The sequence below is a fragment of the Passer domesticus genome, chromosome 5 (assembly GCF_036417665.1).
Source record: "Passer domesticus isolate bPasDom1 chromosome 5, bPasDom1.hap1, whole genome shotgun sequence".
In the NCBI taxonomy this organism is placed as follows: Eukaryota; Metazoa; Chordata; class Aves; order Passeriformes; family Passeridae; genus Passer; species Passer domesticus.
Window position 1 is genome coordinate 29,245,574 of NC_087478.1, and position 19,966 is coordinate 29,265,539.

At 38.7% G+C, this 19,966-nt stretch overlaps 1 long non-coding RNA gene across 5 annotated transcripts; it reads right to left on the bottom strand.

Moving 5' to 3' along the window:
• Positions 1-338: 338 nt before the first annotated feature.
• LOC135301306 (uncharacterized) lies at positions 339-19,500 on the bottom strand. Of its 5 annotated transcripts, none has more exons than XR_010363051.1 (4): positions 19,429-19,500; positions 17,103-17,268; positions 6,421-6,530; positions 339-469 (listed from the first exon to the last, which is right to left on the bottom strand). It is a non-coding gene; the product is annotated as an uncharacterized LOC135301306 (long non-coding RNA). The 5 variants fall into 5 exon arrangements; XR_010363053.1 differs by lacking the exon at positions 339-469 and adding an exon at positions 5,265-5,386; XR_010363052.1 differs by lacking the exons at positions 339-469; positions 6,421-6,530 and adding an exon at positions 11,489-13,840.
• Positions 19,501-19,966: the final 466 nt, after the last annotated feature.

Here is a 19,966-nt window from a genome sequence, read left to right on the forward strand (position 1 = left end):
GCAGGTATGCTTGCTGGGCTTGCCTGGTGGCAGAGAGATGGAAAATGCATGCAAGGACAAAGAATTGATAGAGATGCTCTCAGTCTGGATGAAGAGGGGAGTCTTCAGTGGGGAAGGGAGGCCTTCTGTGGAGCATATTGGCATTCAGATAAGCTGCAGCTACTGTCTCTCTTCAGAGCACACATAAATCCAGTGGCAGACCTCTGAGGATCTGAGCTAAACAACAGCCTTTCAGCACTGTCCAGAAGCTATTTTGATGGTTTTGAGCAAGTCATTCAGTTTTCGTGCCTCAGATTTTCATTTCTTTATTTTAGAGAGGTGATGTGAAGATACACAGACTCAGGTTTACCTTGTACTTGTGTGAGGACCTCAGTCCCTGATGGTGTAGGGATCAAGAGTCCCTGTTAGAAGATCCCAGTGAAGCCATCTCCCCCGGAACTCTGGTCCTGGTGCCAGCTCATGACACATCCTTTATAGGAAGAAGCGTGACACTGAGCAATAAAGAAAAATCTTCCCATTAAGACAGATGCTCTTTCCATACAAAATAGTGTTGCTTTATGACCAAAGACATAAATTCTTCTGATGCTTTATTAACAATCTTTCACAAATATCTACTTCACCAGAACTGTTAGTTAATCCTTTCTCCTCTACTCCACCCCAAACTTCTAAGACAACTATTGTTCTTTGACAAATTCCAGTCGATTGCTAGAATTTACTGTGGATAAAGAGAAATTTGTTTGTTTATTTATTATGGGTCAGTGCTAGAATTCTTTCCCCAAGACTTTATGTTATAATTAAGAGGAAACAGGAAAGTTCAGTTCAATTTTTGCCTGACTCTTTTTTATTTTTAATGCCTCTGTTAAATTCTTCCTAAAGAAAGCTCTCATAGTTGCTACATATGACTCTCCTGCAGGCTCTTTTTCATCTTTGATTTTTCTTAAAGTTCTTTTTCACACTTCATGTGTAACTTCCTACAGAGGTGATGTTGACAGTTGCTGGCTCGGTGTTGTAAATACATTAGTCCAATGAATGTGTAGTGACATATAAATATATTTTAGAGTTATTTTCCATTACATTCCCTTAACATTCCTGTATTTCCATGGTGACTGGACTTTAGGTTATGGTTTGCAGCAGAGCATTGCAGATGTGCTGAAGCTTAGAAACTACTAGAAAACCATGTCTGAGGAAGCTGTGTAGTGAGCTTAGCAGAATACAAATTATTTAACTTCTAAAAACAAAGGAATATTTAGAAACACACAACCACTGACTAGTTATGTTCTCACTGCCAAAGGCTATTACTAAATATTTTGGACAAGGATTCTAAAAGAAAATAAAGAAATAGAAAGTCAAAGGGAGAATTTTAATTTATTTCAATGGAAATTTCAACCAGAAATTCAGATACAGACTGGACATTATTAAAAATATGCTAAATATCTAATAATAATTCCTCCTCCTTATTAGGTTTTCCCCTTACTTTTATTTGGCACTTATTTAAATGCCATGGGCAGCTTTGAGAAGAGGAAAATAAAACTGTGGCATTTATAGGTCTTCAATAAGAGTAATTACTGCACCATCTTTTTGTGAAACAAAGGAAATTAGGGTCTCAGAAAAAATGTGGAACAATATAGAATAAGATCATAAGCAGGTGGAGTAATTTTACTTGCAGCATACTCTGGATGAAGTACAAAAAGCACTATGACAGTTACAATACATTGCCACAAGTACTGAGCAGGCACGTTGTGATTTTATGGGTGACTTCTAAAGAAAATGCCACAGTCAGGTAGAAGTGTCAATTAGTACAACACTTCCTAACGTCCCACTGATTCATTTCTTTATCTTTGAGTGTTAGAGGAATTGAAAATGTTGCACATTACTCTCCACTAATTTGATGCTTTTGGGCTCCTCATGGTACATTTTATTCCACTTTGGTCATTTAGAAACAATGTTCTACCTGAACACAAAGGAAAATGGATTCACAGATGAGCTGTTATTTCAGTATGACAGCATGTGGGAGGAAAAGTGCATTCAGGTTTCAAATCAAATATAAGGTATGTAAGGTTACATCTCCTGCTTTGTTCAGGTTTTTCTTAGGAAAGGAGTGCGGAGAACAGCTGCCGCTGTTGCTGCTGAAGGCACCAGGGAAGTGCGCCCCTGAGATCTCTAGCCAATATCAGGCATTTCAAATGATCTGGCCACTACCCTTTTTTACCCCCTGTTATCTCTCTTTCATTAAAGGAATCTGGGGCACTTATAAAGTCCTTTCCTGACTGCCCACTAGAGGTACACTGGGTTGGTTTAGCCATGATCTTGGGATCACAAATCCTATGAGAGATTTGGGGATTGCTCTCGGTAGCCTATAACAGCAGTGGGCTTGTCTATACAGGAATAGCTATTGAGGTAGTGCAAATTCACAATCTGCATTAATCTGCTTTAACTTGCAAGTCTGCACAAGCCTTTATGCTTTGTTAACTAAGTAGAAGTGATAATTTGTGTGAAATCAGGAAAGTGAAAACTCCCCAACCAACAAGACAAAAAGGAAACTAGGCTTTGAACAGGAGATACATTTAAATAAACTTTTTTTTCCCCTGTGGGAGATCTGAGCTGCTAGTTCACACTTAAGGTGTGAGGATGAGCATGATACCGTGTCTGCACAGGTAAGTGTTACCAGAGACAGTACTGATGTCCTACTGCAGCACTGGCCTCCTCCTGATGACTTAACACAACAAAACATTGTTGTCAGGCAGCTAGACTGCTTCCAGGGGTGAAGAACCTTTGCTTGACATGTTGTGCTGTACATATGTACTGTCTGCTGCCACCTGCAGCTTGCTGGAATCGAGCATCCTCTTTACAACATTGCCAAGTTGTAAAATCAGGCTTCCATGAGAGAGGCACCAACTTTGAGTAGGGTCACATCTGCCAAATCTTGTGTCTCAAATCTATAATGATTACTGACAGTCATAGCACTGGTCAGCTGAAGAGATTTAGTTCATAATTAACCCTCTCCCTCTGCACTGACCACAATAGGGGGGGGACTTTTGGGGACTTCTATCACAGTTGCTGAAAGCAGCCCATGAACTAAGCTGCAGCATAAACATGACCTTTCTTCTATTTGTTAACCTGTATATGCTCTAAAATCTCTTCTGACACTGGACAAAAATGTGGCATGAAATTTTCCTTTATTAAAAGTAGACCTGAGAACATCTGCAGTAGTTGTATATAAGTAAGACAGCAGCAGTAAATTGCCCTGCTGCCAATTGTGATTTTATTGTGAACCCTCCCTAGAAGCTGCTTTTCTCTGGAGCTCTAAGGGAGAAATCTCCAATTTTACATAAAAATAGGTTTCTAGCTGGAATCTAAAGACACTTTTATACATAAAATGCTATACATGAGGTTGAAGATCAGAAATCAGGTAAAAAGAAACCCCTAATACCTTTTATACGCTGTCAAGAGTCTAATAAAAATCTTATTATACAGTGGAAGTCATTGACCATAAATTTCAAACATTCTGGCTTAGCAGCACTGAAATTGCCTCTATTTTTAGCTCTTTGAGTACCTTCAAGTCTTTCTCCTACTATTTTATAGCAGTTCCAGGTGCTTAAAAAGGTTTTATAATCTTTAATCTGGCTTCCAAAATTTTGGGACAAAGAGTCAGCTGTCCAGATTTTGTAGAATATAGTGTGGAAGGAGGCCTCAGGGATCATTTTGTCCAACCTTTCTCAGCAAAAGCATGTTCTAGACAGTATGTCCCAGCACCCTCATTATTCTTAAGAGTCCAACACTGGGGAACCCATCACTTTCCTGGGGAAATTACTCCAATGACTGATTTGCCTCATTCTAAAAAATTGTTGTCTTGTATCTAATCAAAATCTCCCCAGGATGAACTTGTATCCATTATCCTTTGTCTTTTCCATGTGACTCCTTGCAAGCAGAAATTCTCCATCTTCTTTGTAGCCACTCACGTCTTGCAAAACATCAAGCACTTTTAAGAGAAAACACTTGAAAAACCCCTTACTTTACTGCGGAATATGGTGCTGTGTTTCAGCTGAAGCTTTTTTTGCAAAGCCTGAGACGGACTTCAGGTCATGTGACATTTGAGGGGACACAGTGCTGTCCTGCTGCAGCATCCCTCCAGGGCTTAGGCAACAAAGAGTGCTCTTTCTCTGGCTGTAGAGCAGCCTTACAGCTTAATTTACATGCTGGGCCATCTTCATAGATGGCAGTGAGAGGTTCAAAGTGGTTACTGATCTGTTTCCAGGTTTTGGAATAATAGAATAAGATAGGACACGAAAAGCTGTGCTATAATTGTATACTTTGCAAAAAAGCCACTGCACTTAAGCAGAATAAGACGAAAGCCAATTTTATGTCCCACTCTTGTTGCATTGAGCATTAAGCAATCATGAGCATTGAGAGGTCATAAAGCTTACAGATTTGCCACATCCGTGACAGACTGGGAGTGTTTTTCCCGCTGATGAGAGCAGTTCAGGATACCTCTTGGGACCACAATCAGCCTTTGGCTCTACAAGGTTGATGGCAAAGAGCAACACCCGCTTTAGAACTACTTCACTGAAAACGTTGATGAAAAAGCAGGGACACAGCCTAAGAAAGACTTTAAATTCTGCTGGAAGAAAAGGAGGAGGAACTCTAATTATGGTTTGTATTTTGGTTTGAAAGTGGTGGGGCTGAGTTTTGGAAAGATGCCATTCCTCTTCCCTGATGCTTCTGTAATGCCACTAGAGGGCCCCGAAGTCCACATTAAAAAATTGTCTTTGGCATTTTTGAAAAGACAACACAGCCGTGAACGCGTTTTCCAGAACTCTTGTGCTTTCTCATTTTGCTATTCTCAATGGAATGTGTAGGGTGAACACAATCACAAGAAAATAAGGATTTGGGGAGAGGGATACCATGAAGGATAGCATCACCAGTAACTTCTATCCACTAAGGACTTGCATGGCTTTCTGCAGTTTGGTGGAAGTGGTATCTCCTCAGCAGGAGCTGGATTTCCCCTGTGTCTTTTCTATTTTATGAGACAGAGGTATATGTAGCAGGTTCTCTGAGAGAGCACAGGAGGCTTTTGATTTCATACCATCCCCTATGAGGATGTTTGCTGTTTGTTAAACCTCACCTTAAGCTTTTCTTCCACAGCTTGTCTTTTGGTTGTGGAGGACTGAAGTACCTGGGTTACACTTGCGGTTGAGTGTGAATTATAAACAGGATGAGTTATTTAATAAACAAGAAAATGTTCCTTTTGAACAATGTTTCTTTTTCCTTGTAGAGTTGCATGTGGAAGGCAGCAATGCTGTTCTGCTCTGCATTTGTGGACGTCTGGCCAAAGGACTTCCTGGCTTTTGGTCATTCTGAAGAAGAGCACTTCCTTGTGCTCTGTCTCCTTGCAGTCCAGAGTAATAACCAGATTTTTGAAGGTGTTCAGACACAAGAAAAGTTTAAAAATAAATCCAGAAATTTTTCCTTTTTTTTTTTTTCTTTTTTTTTCCTTTTCCCATTTACTGCCTCCCCTTCTCTTTAATTAAATAAGCCTGCCACCTCACGTGCCATGGTCTTGATCTGAGACATTTTGATAAAGACATGTAAAATGATATTAAATTTTTGGCAGCACTCTCAGGACTGAAACTGTGGTTGGATCACATGAAGAGAGAATATGTCATTGGGACCAACCATTCAATCACTTCTGTCCTGGGAGAGTTTGAAATGTTGGGCACTGAAATAAAAAAATGTCATCACAAATTTTATGACTTTTGCTGAAACACTTATGATTTGATGAATGACAGTGAGAGCAACTGACTCCACAATCCAGAGAGGATAAAATACTAAAATTGCCAGAAACCTCCCCAAAATACCATGCCTGTGACATATAAGGAAGCATAGTGCAGTGTGGGCTGGCCCTACTGGTATTTGCTTTAAATGACCTGCATCATATCAGTGGCCCTGCCATCCCAGACTAATGAGTAGCTGTTCAGAGTGACCTCTGTTATCCATTTAATGCACTGTGCCTACACTGCCTTGCTTTTTTGAGGGCTGCCAATGGATACAAATGAGGCATAAACTGTGTGTTTTCCTTTAGAGATAATTTTGCCTTTCCAGAAACGAATTAGACTTTGCATAAGAAGTAGCATTTGAGACAAATTATGTCTGCTGGACTAGTGAATTCCAGAAAAATGGTTCACTAAGTCTAAAGGTAGATGACTAAAATATATTATACATGTCAAGTCTGAGAAATATTAATTTATCTCTCTTAATTACAAAAGAAGTCTAGATGACTTCATGGGTTGTATATTATATATATCTACTTTTTGGCAATATGAATCCTACCTGTACTGTCAGTGTCATCATGTGAATCTTGAATTTGTTTGTGCCAAATTACCAAGTACAGTGTCTGTGGCACTTGGGGAGAGAAAAGCTTACCCTGGAGGCAGACTCCAATGCATATAGGGTCTTGAGAGACACTGCAACTCCCAGGTAGAGTTCAGCTACTCCAAAGGTGGTCCCTTTCCCAGCCTGGGACTCTGGAGGCTCTGGTAAATAATTTAAAATACATATCATTCTTCAGGCTGTAGATTAACACATTCTCTGCTTTCTTTTTTGGTATCCTACTGCAGATGTTTCACTTGTGTTATGAGTGAATGTTCTATTCTTAACATAATAAAGCTTTCTATTAAGGAGTGGTTTGAATTTGCATCAATTCAAATTTTATTTTTTAATTTTATTGAAGAGGGCATAAATTGAATGACAGAATTCTTTATAGTATTTTAATTCCTTTCATAAACATATTTTGGGTCTTGAGGGATGTTCATAACAAACATGTGTTAGTTCCAAGTACCTTTCTTCTTAAAACCCTTTGTGTTTTGGGACACAGCCAGATAGGATGACAGAATATATATTATTTTTATAGCTCATATGTAGGGTCGACAGAATGAAGATTTTCCTTCCAAGAAAATTAAACATTCCTGTCTAATTTAAAAAAGGGATTGTCTAAAGGACTTGCTTTATATGTTTTCAGGATACTCTTCTTGTTCATTAGGAACTGTTCTGTATTCTTTTGCAATCAGCTCTCATCTTTTATTGTGTCATTTCAATTGCAAGTGGTTTAAAAACACTGAAAAAAGCTCTGTGGACATCTAGTGTGTTAATTGGATGGGGAAGAGGAAGGTGTTCTTGTAGTGTGGTATTATATGCAGTATAAAATATCTCTGGGCAAGATACTGCAGTTTAGTGGCTGATTGTACGGCTCATTCAATACTGAATGAGGAGCAAGGATTCCTTTCAAACAATGGTTGTCTTTTGTGTTGTGTTTGTTTTTAATAACGCTGCTGAGAAGTTTAGGAAAAAATAAGAAGTTCATTTAATTTAAAAAAAAAGAGAAGACTAGCATCCTCAGAAAAAAGAAAATTTTCTGAAATGGAATTTATCTCACCCTCCTTCAGACTAATGAATAATAACATATTCTGCTGACAAAAGGCAACTTTAGAAATATGATATCATCACAGCTAAATCTTATTGATTGATCCCATGCAGTTAGCAGGACAGTTGTGATAGCCTCATAACAACTACTCTCTCCTTGAATTTCAGATCCACTTTATGTTTCTTTTTATTATTTCTCTCATTGTCACTATCTCCAGCACTGGTGAGAAATACCTGGAGTACTGGGTCCAGGCCTGGGTTCTCAAGTAAAAGAGAAACAGGGATGTAGAGAAATCAAGTCAAGCAAAGGACCATAAGGAATGGGAGCCTCCCACAGAGGAGCATCCAAGAGAGCTGAGATCATTAAGCCTAAAGATAAGATGGCTCCAGACAAATTTCATCAACAAGTACAAATATCTGATGAACAAGAGTAAAGAAGAGGGATGCTGGCTAATCTCAGAAGTCTGACAGGACCAGAGGCAGTGGACACAAACTGAAATGCAGGAGACTCCCTCAGAATACAGAAAAACACCTTTCTACAGGGAGGGTGATTGAACCTTGCACCGGCTGTGCAGAGAGGTTGTGGAGCATCCATTCTTTATTAGCCTGAAGAAAAGGAGACTCAGGGGTGACCTTATCACTCTCTACAACTCCCTGACAGGAGGGTGTAGCCAGATGGAGGTTGTCCTCCAGTGGTCTCCCAGATCTCAGTCTCTTCCAGCCTAATTGATTCTGTGATTCTGTGATATTCCAAATCACTCTGAGCATGATCCTGGACAGCCTTCTCAGGATGACCCTCCTTGAGTAGGGAGGTTGCACTAGACCATCTCAAGCCTCAGCTCTTCTGTGTATCTGCAGTTTGACAAGAGCCAGGACAGGCTGTGGCTGAGCAGCCTTAGTGCTACTTAGTTTATATGCAGGCATGAACTTCTGAAAAAGGCTTTATGATTTTCAGACTGAGAAAGAAATTTCTTCATTTCCACAGTGAAATAGAGCCAAAGACCAGTATGGACAAAGCATACATCCAGACTGAAGGCCTGCACATTAAAAGCCATAATGCCTAGTCTAAATGAATTAATAGTAAAATAGGATCTTCAGAGGCTATGTAATCTCTCTTTGTCCCTAGGCAGAGTTAAATGTGCCTAAATCATTACTGGCAACGTTTCCAGTCATTAGTGATCCTTGCTATTAGAAAAAGTTCCTTGACATCTAAGTGAAACTTTAGCAACTAATGGCCCCAGATTCCCATTAATGTCTTTTTGCTACACTGATCATTGGGCAAACTTTTCAAGACTGCTGTCATTCCCTCCTCAGCCTTTTCTTCTTCAGGCTGACAAACACTTCAATTCTGTCCACCTTTTCTCACTAAAGACACAGGAAAAAGTCAATGGGCACTTTGAATCCAAGGAGTGGCACGTGCCTGCAGGTTGTCTGCCTAGCCTAGGCTAAGTGCTACCAAAAAAATTGCTGGGATCTCTCAGGCTGACCCTTGAAAACAGCCCCTGATGTGATGTGTGGCATGTATTGAAAAAAAAAAAATCTTGCAAGTGCATTTAGAGGCTTTTGGAGCATTTTATCAAGACTATCAAGCAGTGTTTAGGTCAATCCATATGTACCTAAATGAAAGCAGTGTTCCCCATGAGGGAAGATGGACACATGGTGTCTAGTGCCTGGTGTCACTGGGCTTCCTGCCTTGTCAGGCAGTGCCTGAGCTTTGGGACAGCAGTTCACTGCAGCTTTACAACTGAGATTCTTTGACAACTTCCTATGTGGAGGATCTTGCCTCCCTCCCTTAGTTAAACTGGGAGCACTGGGAGAGCTGCCTCCTGCTCCAGGCACTCAGCTGCTTTCCCAGGGCTCAGGAGAGCACTGGTCCCTGGGGGCATCACCAGCACCTGCAGCACTGCTGAGATGCACTCACCCACAGGATGCACTGAGGTTAACCAAGTTCACAGAGCACTGGAATGTCCCCAAACACCCCTGGTGGGAGTAGAAACTGCACTAGCAAGCACTTGAGGCATTTTCTTTGCTACCCTCAGAGCATCAGGTAACCATTTGCCTTCAACCACCACAATTTGCCTGAAGAAAGTAGTAAAACAAATGGATAAATACAAGTTAAAATAGGAAAGAGAGTAGGGAGAAAATTACTCCACATTATGCCCCCTCCTCCTAGCCTGGTGAGGCAGTAAAAGCAGCCTTGAAAGAAGGATTTTTCTTCTGTATTTGTTACAGTACAAAGCTGAAGGAATTACAGATTCAACACAAACAATTCAACTTCCCCCAGGAACAGCACTATTTGCCCAGAGACAATTTAAAAAATAAGAAGAGTATATCTTGTATGCTGAGTTAATGAAATCCGTGGCTTCTATAAACATAATAGGGCTACAAACAATAAACCAAGAAAACTGGTGAGATTTTACAATCACAAAAAGGATGCTGCTATGGGGAATAACAAGGAACAAGAGTCTGCTCTTATGAAAGTCTCTGAATTTTTTTTTTTTTCTCACTCATTTCACTTTGAAAATACCTTGAGAAATATGAGGTATATTCTGATGTCAAAATTCTGAAAAATGAATAGAAATTCACAATACTTTTCAGTGCCACCTAATCTGTATTTTTATTCAAGTGAAGTCACTGAATAAAAACAGATAAAAGAGGAATCAGACCCAAAGTACTGAAGTAGATAAAATAATTTAAATGCAAAGTGTAGTCTGCTAAAAGTAGAGTGCACATTTATATGTTCAGAAAGATACTGATGCTTTCAATCTCTCCCACACATTACTGAAGTATAAACTATTTTAGTTAAAATGTTTTATTCTAATTCTTTTGTCAAACTCCATTGATTTTAATAAGATATCATTGTTGTATCAATGTGTAGAACTAGAAAACAAAACATTTTAATGCAGGTATTTGCTTTTACAGATCTGTTTCATATGTCCTTGATTATGCTTTGCTGTGGTCTTTGAAATCACCTTCCAAGTCCTTTCTGTGGAGGCCACTGGGTTATTCCCAACCTCTGAGCAATGCTTTTTCTAGGAATTGGCAAGGCCCCTAAGGCAGTTTGCAAAGTTTACATTTCTCATGGAACCGAGCACATGGGCTGCCCCTGAGGGTGTTTGTGGCTATGATAGCAGTCCCAGCTTCTGGCAGAAAGACTCAGTTTTAAGTAGAACTTCTTATTGTCTGCTTTGACACATTGTTATGAGCCCAACAACATAGGAGCAAGATCACCTACAAATGCAAAAGACAAATAGACTTGATAGCTCAACAGAGTGGAAATTATTTGAGAAAGCTTGGGGGTTTGAGCTATATTGAAGATGTATGGGTTTAAAGTTCTCTCTGGCAGAATGTCAATTGTAATACATTTATAACTTGAGAAAAATAACATAATATCATTTTTCAGCAGTTTGATAAATGAGACATTGGGGAAAAATGTTTATCCTAGAACAGAAAATGCCCAGAAATCTTCTGTCACAGACCATGGACTTTTCAAACCTCTCTTGCAGTAGTTGATTAAGCCATATTTGGGACTATCATCAGCTTACCTTTGATTTCCTTTACCGTTGTTTTACAAAAAACAGAGCTGGGTGAAGGTTAGAAAACAGATTTAATTAGTTTTCTTGATAACGTTATTAAGCTCATGCTTTTTTATTAGGCATTCATATCTACTCTCTGTTTCCCTCAATACCCAGAGGGTAAAAGAGATCAGCAATGAGTAGGTCTGAAAGAATAAGGACTTGTATGAATAAGAATAAGAATATAGGAACAGAATTACAGGGAATGTTTTGAGGGAAAAATGTAGAAACCTGGCTTGGGGAAAAAAAGTGAAAGTAAAAAGATACTGAGACATTCTGTGAGTTTTTTTTTTTATTTTGCGGATTGGAAACAATAATCAAAACCATTTCCCACAATGGTTAATTTCAACATTTTTCAAATTAAAACACTTCACTTTCCAAACTGAAATTATTTGCTCTCCTTTGATTTCATAAAATCACTACATAGTTTAAATGGACAGCACTGAAAGCACATTGACTTATTTCTGTAATAAGAAAAAAAATCCTCTTCAGCTACAGATAATTCTACTCCTTGATTTTGCAGTATTTTCAGAATATTTCAGTTTTTATTCTTGCCAGGAAATACTACATTTTGTAGTTGCTAGTGAGTTAAAAAAGTAAAATAGACTATTTTCTTAGCTGATCATATTAGGTGATAGCACTCTATATCATCATGAAGACTAAAAGACAATACACTTAGACTCACAACTGAGAAGGGAAAAAGGCATAGAAAAGTTAATTACAAACCCCTGCTAGTATTCAAGTATTTGGTAGAAAAACAGTTGCACTGATTTTGAAGGTAACATAATCAAAGGTGAAGTAGTAATGATAGAGCTGTAGCAAAAACACTCCTGTTTTCTCTGAGATTAAAAAAGAAGTGGTTTGATAACTTTACCCAGTAAGGTGGCTAAAAATTTTACCTTGAAGTTTTGGCTTAATTTGCTTCATTTTTTTAGTAGTGGTTAAAAAAATTAAAAAAGAATTCCCTGGTACAAGGAAAATATCACTTTTAGAGAACGGACAGTCAGTCATCTTTTCCAGATTTCCAGGATTTTGGATAGCACTAGGAGGGAAAACCACACAAAAATTTTATGGGAAAAAAACCCAATTTAATGAAAAGTGTTCCTGAAAGATATGTAATTTTCCCCATCAGTTTTCTTTCATTTAGAGCATCATTCTCGTTTGGAGAATTAAAATTGTACCTTTTGGTGTAGTGGGGACTGGCAGGCACTCCTGCTCTTTTTTGATTGGAGTAGAAACTCAGCCAGCAGAGACCCTGTTTCAGTGGCATTGACTCCACCCTGATTTTCTCCAACTTGAGTCCTCAAAACAAGTGCTAGTTGCACGACATGTTATGTAGTTTGAAGTTGGTCTGGGTTTATTATCCAAATAAATTTTATAGTTATGGCAAGAATGCAGTGCTTTGTGGCTTTGTGAGAAATATACTGTTCTCTGTAAATAGTTGTTTTTTTTACTTTTCACAATCTGGATCTTGTCTTTTTTTTGTACACCTAATTATCTGTTTTGCATTCTCATTCCTTCATTGTTTTACCATTAACTTTTTTGTTTTGTCATTCATTTTTTTTTGGTCATTGATTACAATCATACCATTTGTCACAAATTTCTGCCATAATTTTTTTGCCATACATCCTCATCTTGCCCCATCCCTTTCCCTGGTGGGCAGGGGTCTGGGGCTAGAAGTGGGTTATGATGGTCACTGTCACAGCCTAAGGCTGATAACATCCTCACTGGGAATAACACTGCAGAGATGGCCATGGTGCAAGGAAAGTCTCTCCAAATCTTGCTGTGTTCTTATAAAAATATAAGGCAGAGGAGTAGCTAGGGTATTTTGAAGGGATTTCCCCACCACAAAGCTAGAGGGGTGATGAAGAGGGAAATGAAGGAACAATACTCCTAGATCTTGTCATGTGCTTTTTCTGTCCTCAGTGCTGGAAGGTGGAGTTACAGGAAGAAAAGGTGCTCTAAGAGATCTTTGATCAATATCTACAAATTTATTTGACAGATGCAAATAAAACTGAAGTAGTAGATTCTGAAAAGAGTAGGACTGATCTAGTTTAATGAAGATATTTGACAAAATTATATAACATGGTACAAAAATAGCACTTCTATTCATCTCCATAGTAGAAGAACAAAGCAACTTACTGTGAAATTGGAAAAATCCATTTTAAAGCTCATAAAAGAGAATGTGTTGATACACTGTATGCTGTTAGCCTGGGACTCCTCACAATTTCTATCACAGGCAGCTTTTGGCTGGGCTGACCATTACTTGTGGGAACACTGAGACAGCTGATAATAAAACACTGAAATAAACTTGGTACTTAAAGGTGCAGAGGGACACACATGAGTATTAAACCATATATTCTTGTCTTTCATTAAGTCCTTATAACAGAGGTAAGTGGCTTTTGTTTTCAATTAAATATAAAATAAATCAATAAAATATATTAATCTTCAATGAAATTAGTCTGTGTGAGCTGCTTGCAAAAATAGTTATTTTTCCATTTTGCTCCAATTTCAGGCCTTTTTCTTAGAATATGTGTCTAAACAACATAGCTCATCCCTAGTGATTAAGATGACAATAATAATCTCTTTCAATAACCCTACAACTCTACAATAAGTTTTAAGAATAATAATAATAATAAAAAAACATTTCTCTACTATTTCCTTTCCTGTGCAGGAGGCATATCATGTATATATTTATTTCATGTTTCTCGACTTCTTTATTCACATTTTTTTACGGAAGTAAAAAGTATATTTTGTATGTAAAATAGACTTTAACAAAATTTTTAGAGTGGAAGAAACAGAAAGGGGCAAATCTTCAATTATCTTGAGTTTTCCATGGTTAAAGGAGTCTGTAAGACAAAGGTGAATTCATAACATTGTTAATTTCCACCAATTTCTGTTTTACACTTGTGTCTCTCTGCCATTCCCTTTTTATGTGAAGTGTTTAAACAAGACTCACTGGCAACCATCTGCCATGGATTTTATTTTCATTGCACTGCACTAATAGCAAAGTTGTTTATCTCTGAGAGGCTTACTGAATAAAAAAAATGTCTAGCAGTGATTGCATGGGGGGTGGCTCTCTCTGCTAAGGAGAGGAGTTCATAGAAAGAACATGGGTTTCTTTCCCTCTGGTGCAGTGAAATTGAAATCCATGTCCACCTGATTCTTGTGCCGTGTGTGGTAGCTGTGTGTCTGTTGTCTGAGTGTGGGCCATAAGGACAAATGACTCTTCTGTCACCAGCTGGCAGTGGGATGGGACCTCAGTGAGAGCCAAGGGCCATGCCTGGAGCTCACCACGACTCCCGTGCATGCAGCTGAAGGTGCTGGGGCAGCAGCCTGAGACATGGGAGGGAAGGGCAGAAAAACACCTCCAGTTCAGCTGCCTTCTGCTCAGCCTCTGGGTTTGAGGGGTGCTGGAAATAATCCTCAGAGAATAAAAGACTTTTCCTTCCACTCTCTCAAGCACCATGCCATAGGGAATAAATAATTTCTATAAATTCCTGTGAGTCAGTGCAACTATTCTACCTTATTTTATATATACAGTTATACAGTAGGTACCTATATATTTTATTTAATTCTGTCTACCTTAAAATGGAAACCAGTTCACAATTATGCACATAGAATTCAACCCCTAACCCATTCCCACCAGTAGTGGAGTTTGCATGGGTGCTCCCTGCCCCGCTTCACTGAGCATCATCATTTCTAAAGGCTGGCTTGACTTGGCCTGACAGACCTCTCTGGAGCAAAGAAATAGATTAAGAAATGCATGGATTAAGAACTGAACTCTAAAAGGTACAGAATTGGACTTTCAAAGGTATGATATTTTCAGTGAAATTTCAGCAAAGTGAAATTTCCTGGAACCCACCAATTAGAAAACTATTTGGAAAATATTTAAAATTTTAATTATTAATTATTAATTCATTAATAATAATTTAGTAGTTTAATTATTGTTAATAGTTAATTATCTATCAATTGAATGATTATTACTATTATATTATTAATAATATACTACAAATATTATATAATAATATAAATATCAATGATAATAACATTGGTAATTATTATTTATTAAATATTATTTATTTTTAATGTATCACTTTGTTATTTATAGGTTAATGTGCAATTACAGCTATTTCCTCATATTTGAAAAAATATGGTCAACAAGCATCAACTAATTGAGTCTCAATTCTGAAGTAGTTACCTATGAGTTTATAATTTCCATTCTTAAATCATGTTAGATTTTAAGGGGTTTGCTCTGAGGCATGATTAACTGCAGAGCATGAGGTAAAGTACAGTAAGTGTAAACACCCTGTCTTTCCATACGTGTATGAAAATTTTTGTATTTCAGAGCCTTGGTGCATGTGGGTAGTATACACAATTTTAATAAAAAAACTAACAAAAATTACTTAAACCAAGAAAAGCATTAAGAAAGATAGACTGGCTATGTCTGTAATGTGCTTGTGGACCCAATGTGACCCAGCTGGGCTCTCTGTCTCTTCTCTGCCTGTACTGGCAGAAGACCTCTTGGAGGACAGCCCCTAGCAGAGAGCCACAAGTGATGTGCACTGACCCTTCATCATCTTCTCTCTGCACACAGGGAGGATGTGGAGAGGTTTGGCCAGAGAGACTTAGTGTGTGTTTTCCAAAGGGAGAAATGGTGTGGACCATGCTAAAGATCACCGTTATTTGCCTCTCTTGTGACCTTTCAGTAAGACCCACTGCACACACAGCTGACCTTTCCATGGTCCAGCTGCTGCCGTTTGCAAAGAACGTGTTTAACTTTGCTATTTGCAACAGGAATTGTATATTTATAATGAGGGTTAAGGTCTTGCACAAAGACCATAGGACTTAATCACCCCATATTCTCTAGACCCAGGATAGTCTTAATCTGTTTTTACTATGCCCCTTCAAGTAATGCAATGATGATATTTTAAAAATGATTGCATTCAGATCCAGTTTGAGCCAAGATAGATGCAAAGTTGTCCTGGATAGAACTATGTAAGAATGCAACATTTCTGTTAAATGTGCTATGTCCACAAGTCATCTGTGTGCTTTGGTTGACTTGCTGTTGATCTTCTCCCCTTAGCTGCCTGCAGTGGGGCAGACTGGGGCTGGACTGGTTTGGGGTGCTCTTCATCCCTTTTATGTTGATGGGTTAATACAACATGGATCTAGCAGGGATCCTTGCTACCTGCATAGCTACAAATACTCTGTGTTCTACTCAGCGATGAAACTGGAAGCACTAAATAAGAGAAAACAAATCCTTGTAATAAAGGGACTTTGGAAATAAATATACTGTGAAAACATTTCTTACATAATCGTAATCTGAAGCAATGAAATTGGTGAGAGGAGCTAAATGAGGGAGAATGGGGAGTTTGGCTCATGGTGGTCACCTTTGGAATAATTTTTCTGGACAGGTGTTTACCCAGTGGTTTCACTTGGTCTTTCTGTGAAAAGTTGGTTAATGCACATTTTTGCTTTATCTATCTTAGAATATGAGAATCTGCTGTATACATTGTTCTTCATTTCCATTGTTTCAGTAACAATGTTTCAGTGAAGTGCCACAGCTCTGAAAGACCAATTCTGATGTGTGAATTAACCGAGCAATGCATGGCTTAAAATAAATAGTTTTAGAAGGAAATCAGGAAGAATTTATATTACATATGCTAATTATAATAAGTCACTGAATGTAAGTCTAAAAGGCAATTTAATATGAAATCTGTCTTGCCTAACTCTAGCTGTCAAAGCTAAATTAAGAACACACAGGGGAACTAGGTTATCAAAGACAGTAATTTAATGTCTTTCATATAAGGGGAGAGAAACAGACACCATCACAGAGCAAGTTTTTCAAAGATACTTAGATATGTATTTTAGATATACTTCATTGGTTATGGAAAATCCTAGCTGATTAGCTTAGACTGTGTGATGAGCATGTAAATTAGATGGGGCAAATCTTTGTCTTGATACTGTAGCAAAGCAGACCATGAGGTAAGGCAACAGCAAGTTATTAACAGCCATGGCTAACAGTAATGACATTCTAATCATTGAGATGATATTAAATAATGAAGAAATCATTCCTGAAGAATCAGCAGAATTCTGTCATTAACTTACCTGCTCACAGTCCCCCACATTCACCAAGGCTGTACTGTCTCTCTGCACAGAAATGGTTGTTTGCCTTTCTTGTCTGGTCAGTAGGATACAGGGCGCACTGGGTTGAGATGTGTGGAGATTAGGTTATGTAGATCTGTACAGGGTGTCTAAAATGACAGAGGTGTAGCTGAAACACATTTAATGTGAAAAGAAGCAGTCAGCATCAATGAAAAGATAGCTTTTGTTTGGAACTGAGGAGTGGTCATTTAGCAGTGACTGGAGGAAACATGAAAATGCTGATGTAGAACCCAAGAAGTCATTCAAATATTTGCTGTTTTCCTGCTTTGTATTTCAGTTCTGAACTTATGGTTGCTGCAAATGAGGCATGGTAGTCAAAACATTTTAGTGGCCATAACAGTGGCAGACATTGCTCGTTGCAATGAAATCAGAAATGCTTGTTTAAAAATCTCTCAATATTAGCTCTAGTACTACATAGAAAAAATACTAACATTTTTTTCCCCCCAATCTAATTGCTTGATTGAGTGAATATTTGTTATAGGAGTTATTTGGGAGCTACTAAAAAATGACACTTATAAAATTCTGGTGTACCAGCAGGGTTGCTCAGCTCCTAGGAAACAACCAGCACCAAATCAGCAATAGGCTGTGTGCATCATGAGGGTATGTTGCTGGTTACTCCTGCTCAGTGACTGCTCTTTTGGTTCAGACTTGAGAAGAGAATTAATGAGCTCATAGTTTTCCTTCCTGTCTTTGTAGCTGGACAAACAGGATGTGCTGAGACTATGAGAAGGGTGACAATTCTTTATGACTAAGTGACTTTAAGGCATGGGAAGGCTGAAAATCTTTGCTTTGAGAATGGGGAGGCTATTTAAAAACTATTTAAATGCTGCGTAGCTGGAATATTAAATATTGGAGACTATTAAGACAAAAAGATAGAAACGGCAGGAAATTCTTGTGGTGGATTGTAATTTTCCTGTGTGTAAGAGGTGTCATTGAATTAGCTGTGAATCATATGAACTTGGTACTGCACTGTGAGTTTTGCCCTCTATCAAATTGCAGTGAGTGACCTGTGCATTTGGTGGCTATATTTCCATGTTCTCTCTAATAATTTCTTGCATGTCAGTCATTTTGTGATTCTATTAAAGGCTATGCTTGAAGAGCAAGCTGTATGCAAATCCTGTGACATTGCTGACTTTCTATCTGTGCTAGAAAAAAAATGACAACACAAGTACAACGAGTGGGATGACCCTGCCTACTGACAGTATTGCAGAGCCAGAAAACATTTCTGTAGGGGCCATGAAAAGTGTGAAAAGCAGAAATAACTAGGACAGAAAGTATCTGTATCCCCAGAATAAACACAGAGTGGAAGTCAGTGTTTCCTCTAAATGTTAACCTGTGGCCATTCTAAAATCCACATTTGTGTCCATCCAGATGGCAGCCCCAATCACTGTTAGGAGACTATCCTGGAATGCATGACAGTAAGCTGCTGGGCAGCATGCCCTGGGCTGTTCTCCCAGATGCTCCTCTGCCAGTCTTTGAGGGTTCTGGAGATGCATCTGCTGTTTTCTCCAGAGCCATAGAAGAGGAAAGAAGGCCTGACTGCTTCCCTCCAGCAACTAGGAATGTTTCTCCTGAAATCAGAGGGATCTGCACTATCTCAAAAAGGAAGGGTTTCTGTGCCCTCCATCCTCCCATGCAACTATGGTCCACTGAGAAGGGTGGTCTTGAAGGTAATGTTGAACCCTGCAGTATTTCCCACATTTCTGCTGCTGAATGCCTACCAGTTGGGTTCTAGGCACTATGTGTTTCTAAAAATGGATTGCAGGCTGTCCTAGTTCCAGCCAAGGACTGAGTTAATTTTCCCAGTAGCTCTTGAGAGGGTAGTTTGGAGCCATGTGGGTGTGGCAAACACAGTGTTACCCCATACCATCTTACACCATGTCTGGGGTGGGGGAAACAACTCTCACACTTCTGAGAGGAAGGGGCACCATTTCCAGTCATGGCAAAACATGGTGGATGTACCAGCTACCATTGTCTCAGTTTGGTGAGTATTCTGCTTGTAAATCACCCTCTCTTTGTACACTGTTGCTATTATATTGCTGCCGTGACTGTTAATTTTCTTATCTCATTGCTGTTTCCAGTAAATTGTTCTTATCTCAGCCCATAATCTCTGCCTTTTGTGTCTCCCATTGTAGGTCGGAACAAGCAATGGACATCTGATTTGGGAGAGTCTCCTTGTAAGGGGGCACTGAACTAGGGAGTGTTGTTCCTAAAACACAACACAGCCCAAGATCACCCCTGCAAGTGGATGGGACTTGTGATTACTCACAGTGGCAGACTTAGAGTATTTGCTCACTTCCCCCCTTGCCTATTCCAATTCCCTGACAAATCCGGTGCTGATAGTTAGTGCATTTATGACATGTCACACAGAGGCAAGCCAGAGCAATAGTACATGTCATAGTAATGTAGCCAGTATCCATAGTTTACGGTGCAGTGAATCTTCTATTATTTGAAGCTAGGATAAAGAAGTCAATTAAAACCAAGATTATTGGTCCACAAAGGTGAAAATTTGCCTAATGTGTGAGTTTCACTTAAAAAACATGAAATTGTTTTCTGACTGTTACTTTCCTTGAAAGAAAGATATCACAAATTTTATAGTACTTGTTTATGAGCAAGTTTTATATTACTCATGGATAAGACTTCTTGAGCCAATTACACTTTATTCCTTGTCATTTGATTCTGCTCTTCTGGAGAATTGTTTCAGCTATGTTTGGCTTTGAGATAACCCAAACATGGGATTTTGTGCTTCTTAGAAGTTTGTCACCTTTTGGTCTTGCTCTTGATAGTTTAAATTTTTTCTCACCCAC